Below are 6,572 nucleotides of genomic sequence, written 5' to 3' on the forward strand. Positions count from 1 at the left end.
ATTCTGAATGTTCTATAGGCAACAAATTCACAAATTCCATTTTCTACCTGAAAATGATACAAAACATCATAGCTAAGCCATATTATAGAATTATATCCATAATTCGATTGATGGAATGCGAAAATGCATGGTCGATACAAGCAAATGTCGTTTATAATATAAAAACGTCATAGCTAAGCCATAACAATAGATTTGTTTTTTCCTTTTAAGATATGTTACGTTATCACAATTCACATTCCCCGAAAAAACTTTGCAAAATCTTCAGGCAGAAGATCAAACTCGCACAAAATCTTCATTCAGAGAGGATCAAACTCGATAGCATTGCAAATAGAATAGAAGGAGGAGAAGAGAGAATCTTACCGAAGCCATTAAAATACATTAACAAAGCTTTCTGCACAGAAAATGAAAGTGAGAGAGAGAGAAGGAAGAGGGAAGGAAAGAGGGAGAATGGGGTGTTGGAACCTAAAATGGGAATAACAGAAGCCGAGTATTTTGGTAACTCCATTTTAAGCCCATTTCTTAACTTCTCTAGCATCACTTCCACATTTCTTTCTTTGTTACTTTCACCTCTAACCCATTTGCTTTTATTTTGTTAACTCCCTTTTTTAAGGCTTTATATAATTTTTTTTTCATCTCTCCATCTTGTTTAGAATAACTTAGAATATAACACAACTATAAAATATTTAGCAGTTATGTAAAAAAACAAAACATACAAAGCATCTAAAATATTTTCATAATTTTTAGATTTTATTTTTAAATATTACACTTCTCTTTCTTCTTCTCGAAGATCTATTCATTTTCTCTTTCAAATTTCTTTATCTCCCTTCTAGATTTTCTTTATTGTATTTTTAAACGATTTATTTTTCTATTTAAATATCATATTTCATCTTCGTCATTTTCGACAAAATTCTTTTAAGCTACTCCATCTTCCTTATATTCAAGAATATCAATATCGTTTAAATATCATTTTGATATAATCTAAACGATCATTTACCATTTTCAACACGATCGTTTAAATTTGAAGCTGTTTTCCATCATTTAAAATGAATTACACGATCATGTTGTCATTATCTAAACAAACGTTTAACATGATTAATACGATCGTTTAACATGGTTAATGTAACGCCCCAAAAATTAAGATAATTTTGGAGTTAATTATCTTAATTTTGTTTAATTAGCTTTTTATTTATTGAGTGTTATTTTGAATTCATTTAACGAGAATTATTTGATTTTGGGCATTGAAATTAATTAAATATTTGTTAGATGAATATTTAATTAATGAGAGGTGTTGGCATGGGGTGTTTGTTGAGTTTTTGATTAAATGGTAAGTTAAGATAATTAAGTAAAATTGTGAATTTTTAGTGTTGTTGAAGTTGAATTTAATTAAATAATTATGGATGTTATTTAATTAAATTGTGGGGTGGAAAGTTGGTTGGAGGTTTGATAATTATATGTATATGTGGAAATATATATATAATTATTATGTTAAAGGAAAAGATAATTATATTTGTTGAAATATAATTATTTAAGGAAAAGATAATTGTATTTTGGAGAAATGATATTTATTAAAGGAGAAAAAGTAAAATAATTATATTCTGGGAAAATATAATTATTTGTAAAAGGATAATTATTTTGAAGAAAGATAAATAATAATTAATTATTAAAAAAAGATAATTAATTATTTTGGAGAAAGATAAATAATAATTAATTATTGTAGAAAATAATTAATTATTCTGCAGGAAGATAAATATTGATTCTGAAGTTGTTATGGTTGGGTTAAGATAATTCATATTGGAAGTTTGATTTATTGAAAAAGATTTGATTGATTAAATTAATTGAGGATTTAAGTTAATTTGAGATTTTGGAGGGAAAAGTTAGTTTTGGTGAAATTGGATTTAATTGAGTATATATATATATTGCAAGCAAATCGAGGCTACAACTTGATCTTCGTGGCACTTTTGTAAATATATTCTATATGTACCATTTTGTGCTCTTTTGCTCGAATTTGGGCCTTTTTACACCATTTGACTATTTTTCGTGCTAAATATATTTCTTACAAAATTTCAGGGGATTGATGCACAACATTTGCTAATGATGGGTAGCTTAACATAGAAAATATAACACTCTTACGGTGTTATTTACTCTAACAGCCCAACTAAAAGATTTTATTTATGAAAAGCTAAATGGTAAAATTTTCTCTAATAAAAAATTTTCCTTAGATAATCTTACTCGAGATATTATTTTTCTCAAAATAATTGGAATGAAATAGGAGTTAGGTGATGAATCTAAAAAATCATTTGATTGTAAAATCATTTTTGAACTAACACCTTAATAGTTCAAATGAACTTTGATTATATAAAAATTTCTCATTAAGAATTTGAAACCAAACATTAAAATGATTTCATTTTAAATATGTTCTACATAATTGATATTTTGGTTCATGTTTGCCTTAGTAAAGACATAATATATCAATGTAATAAGAAAAGTGAGCTCCATTTGATTACCTTTTTGGTGTTGTTTACTTGTGTTTTGCAATTGTACTGACATCTAGAGCACACCCCTAAATTTGTAATCAACAAACGCAACTTGATTGGCGAATCGAAAGTATTCAATCCAACATGCACCTGAAAGTTACATTGTATCGTTATTCTTATAACTGTTATGTGGTTACTATTACAACTGTCATTAGTTAAAAGTAATATAATTACATCTGTGATTTTAGCTGCTTGCAACTGATCACTAAATGAAATTTCATTAAGACTACATTCATTTTCATTACGGTTTTATAAATATGCCCTAGATGACCAAGTTAAAAGTACTTATTAAAAAAATTAAACACACACAAGCTTAAACCCTTTACGCGTATCCCTACGCCTATTTATACCGTCGAAGGGCCTTAAAAAATAGGATATCTCCCGATGCATGGAAAGACGCATCGATATAGAGTTTATCTCTTGCAGAGTAACGTTATGCGTCAGCATTAAATGCCTACTCTCGACGCCATTGGTCACTGCGTCGAGAGTACCCCTACATCTCCCAACGTGTACATATGGGCATCGACAGAAATGAACAAATTTAAATAATGATGGTGTATCTTCCGACGTAAATCATGTATGTATCAAGAGATTTAGGGGAACTCATTGGGAAGCGCAGGGAGTTCCCCTTTAAAAACCTCAATCTGTTCTTTACAGAACATATTTGAACGAAAGAGAAGAAGGAGAAAACAAAGCATGTCCCTACCTCTACCTTGTCCAAATCGAAAACCTTGACCACCACCGCCGTTCGCCGCCTGCCCTGTCCTACCATCCTTATTTAGATATATTTTAAATTTTTCCTTAAAACTCTTTGTTTTTTGAAATTTCCTCAAAATTACTTTGTTTTAAGACTTTTTTTTTAGATTTGTTTGATTAGTTGTTGATTGTAGAAGTTGCCTGAAAAACCCTTTTGTTGAATTCTAGAATGTTTTTTATTAATTGTTGATCGTAGAAGTCGCCCTGTTCACACGAGATTTCAGGAGAAATTAAATTCGTGGAATCGAACTTTGTATTGTGGATACAATCTCTAATATTTACTCCTTTGATTCTTTCTCTCGAATACAAAAAATAAAATTTAGAACTTCGTGGTCATCGATCTTCAAGAAGTTGTAATTACAAGTCAATTCGAGCTTCAATCTTCTAGAATTCAAGGAAAGTTTGATCTTCCAAGTCTTCGATCTTTCAGAAGGATGATTTCGAGGTTGATGATAACTTGCACGTCTTGAGAGTCTTCAAAAGTTTTTTTTGTCTTTAATTCTTCAGAGCTTCGATTATTCTTTTCAACCAAAAAGTCCCTTAAATGAATGGTAGATGTCTCTATTTATAGAGAAATTTTATGGGCTTAAGGTGGCTTGGGTCCGTTTGCTTGTTGGCTTGGGCTTGGGCCCATCTGTCTATTGGATTTACGCTTGGCCCATTTGCTTGTTGGGCTTGGGCTTGAGCCCACCTGGCACTCTGGGCTTGGGCCCATTTGGTTGTTGGATTCGTCCCCAGACCCACTTCTTTGACGGGCTTGGTCCATTATTTCTTGGCCTAATCTATATTTAGGGCTTAATTAGATCGGGTACGAGAAAACTTAATTATCCAAACCCAATCGAATTATGATTATCACAATGTTTACTGTGATGATGTGGCGGAATTTAATTGACCAAAATTTATTGCTCAACAAATGCCCCTTTTCGAGATTCGTACACCTGTATGAGTGGATGAATTTCGAAAACAATAATCTGAAACAAAAAATACAAGCGATTTGTTCTTGATTTTGGCTCCCATTAAAAATGTCAAATTAATCACTATGCATTCAGATATGAGTGATTAGAACGCTTTGTGAAATTTAATTTAATTTAATTTTTTTAAATAGTAATTGAAAGATTGAAGCTTAAAAGTAATGAAATTGGAATATTGTCAATTCATAAATGTAAGCCGTTGTTATTATTATTATATTTTTGAAGTTGTATCACTATATATATATATATATATATATATATATATATATATATATATATATATATATATATATATATATATTTTGTAAAAGGAGAAATGGAAGGAAGTAAATTTAGCATGTATTTACTTATTTTATTTTTATTTTTTTATATACTTTTAACATATTTAGAAGGATTTTTTTTATCTGTTTAGAAAAGAAAAAAAAGTTAAAGTTTTTTTTTAAGTATTATTATTATTTATTTTTATGTATATTTTTATTTTTGAAATGTTTTGTTTTTTTTCACGTTAGTTTTTTCTCCTTAACAGAATACTCAAATATCTTCATCTTTTAACAAATTCTTTTTAATTATTATTATTATTATTATTATTATTATATATATATATATATTCTTTTCTTTTTTTTTTTTAAAAAAAAAACAATCCAACTTTTTCTATATCTTAACCATTTGAACTTCAAATAACCTCAAATCTCAACAATCCTAGATATGATTTATTTTTACTCCCTATAAATACTTGAAGCTAAGATGCAAAGAGGCAGAACATTCACATTATTTACTGTCAAAGAGGGAGGAAGAAGAAACAAAGTTTTTCTTTTTTTTTTTGCTGATTTTTTTTCATTCTGCCGCCGTACGCCTCTGTTAGTCCGCACTGCCGCTGCACCATCGTACGAAGACTCATTGCTTGTTCGTTTTTTTTTTAAAGAATAAGTTGAGAGAAGGAGAGAAAAAGAATGAGATGCAAAGAAGAGAGGAAAAAAAATACGAAAGAGAAGGAAAGGAGAAGGAAAGAAAAAAAATGGGAAAGGAAGAAGAAAGAGAAGAAAAAAAAAAGAAGAGACAAAGGAGGAAGAAGAAAAGTGTAGAAGAAAGAAAAGAGAAAAGAAAGGGAGAAGAGAAAAGAGGGGGTGGAAAAAAAATCTATTTATAATTCTTTTTCTTCTTTTTTTTGTTTTTTTCTATATATATATATATATATATTTTTCTTACCTTTTCTAAAAGAAACACTTTTTCTTTTTTCTTTTTTCTTTTTTTTTTTCCTTTTTTGTTGTTAATCTTTTCTTTTTCTTTCTTTTTTATTGTTTTTTTTTATTTACATATGATTTCTATAATTTTCTTCTTTTTTTCTTATTTTTTGTAAATATTTATTTGTTATTATTATTATTATTATTATTTTAAAAACAATTAGTTTCTTCTCTCTTTTTGTTAACTTTCCTCTTTGTTTGTTATTCTTTTTTTTTTCCTGTTTTTTAAATATATTATTTATTTATGATTTTTTTCTTTTCTTTTCTTTTCTTTTTATTATTTTTTTTGTTTTCTATATATATATATATATATATATATATATTACCTTTTCTAAAAGAAAGATTTTTTTTAATTTATTTTTTGTTAATCTCTTCTTTTTTCTTTTTCTTTTTTTTATCCCTAGCTTACCTAATTTTTTTTTCAAGTTTGCACCAACTTGAAGCTCTATCAAAGGTTGGTTTTTTTTTACTATTAACGACTTTTTTTTTTAAAAAAAATGGAGATCCCATGCGAATATATATGAAGTTATGATCTCCTGGATGTCCTGCTTCTGTGACTGTCAACTTTTGGGGTTTGTTCATGATAGACGATGCAACTCTATCATGACGGCCTACTGCTTTCTCGACGTTTAATGTTTGTTCGTGATAGACGATGCAACTCTATCATGACGCCCTGCTGCTTCCTCGACATACGGGGTTTGTTCGTGATAGACGATGCAACTCTATCATGACGTCCTGCTGCTTCCTCGACGTTCGCAGTTTGTTCGTGATAGACGATGCAACTCTATCATGACGCCATGTTGCTTCCTCGATGTTCGGGGCTTGTTCATGATAGACGATGCAACTCTATCATGACGCCGTACTGCTTCCTCGACGCCTAGGGTTTGTTCATGATAGACGATGCAACTCTATCATGACGCCCTACTACTTCCTCGACGTCTGAGGTTTGTTTGTGATAGACGATGCAACTCTATCATGACGCCCTACTGCTTCCTCGACGCCTGAGGTTTGTTCGTGATAGACGATGCAACTCTATCATGACGCCCTATTGCTTCCTCGACATCTGGGAT

This window comes from Cucumis melo, chromosome 6, assembly GCF_025177605.1.
Source record: "Cucumis melo cultivar AY chromosome 6, USDA_Cmelo_AY_1.0, whole genome shotgun sequence".
In the NCBI taxonomy this organism is placed as follows: domain Eukaryota; kingdom Viridiplantae; phylum Streptophyta; class Magnoliopsida; order Cucurbitales; family Cucurbitaceae; genus Cucumis; species Cucumis melo.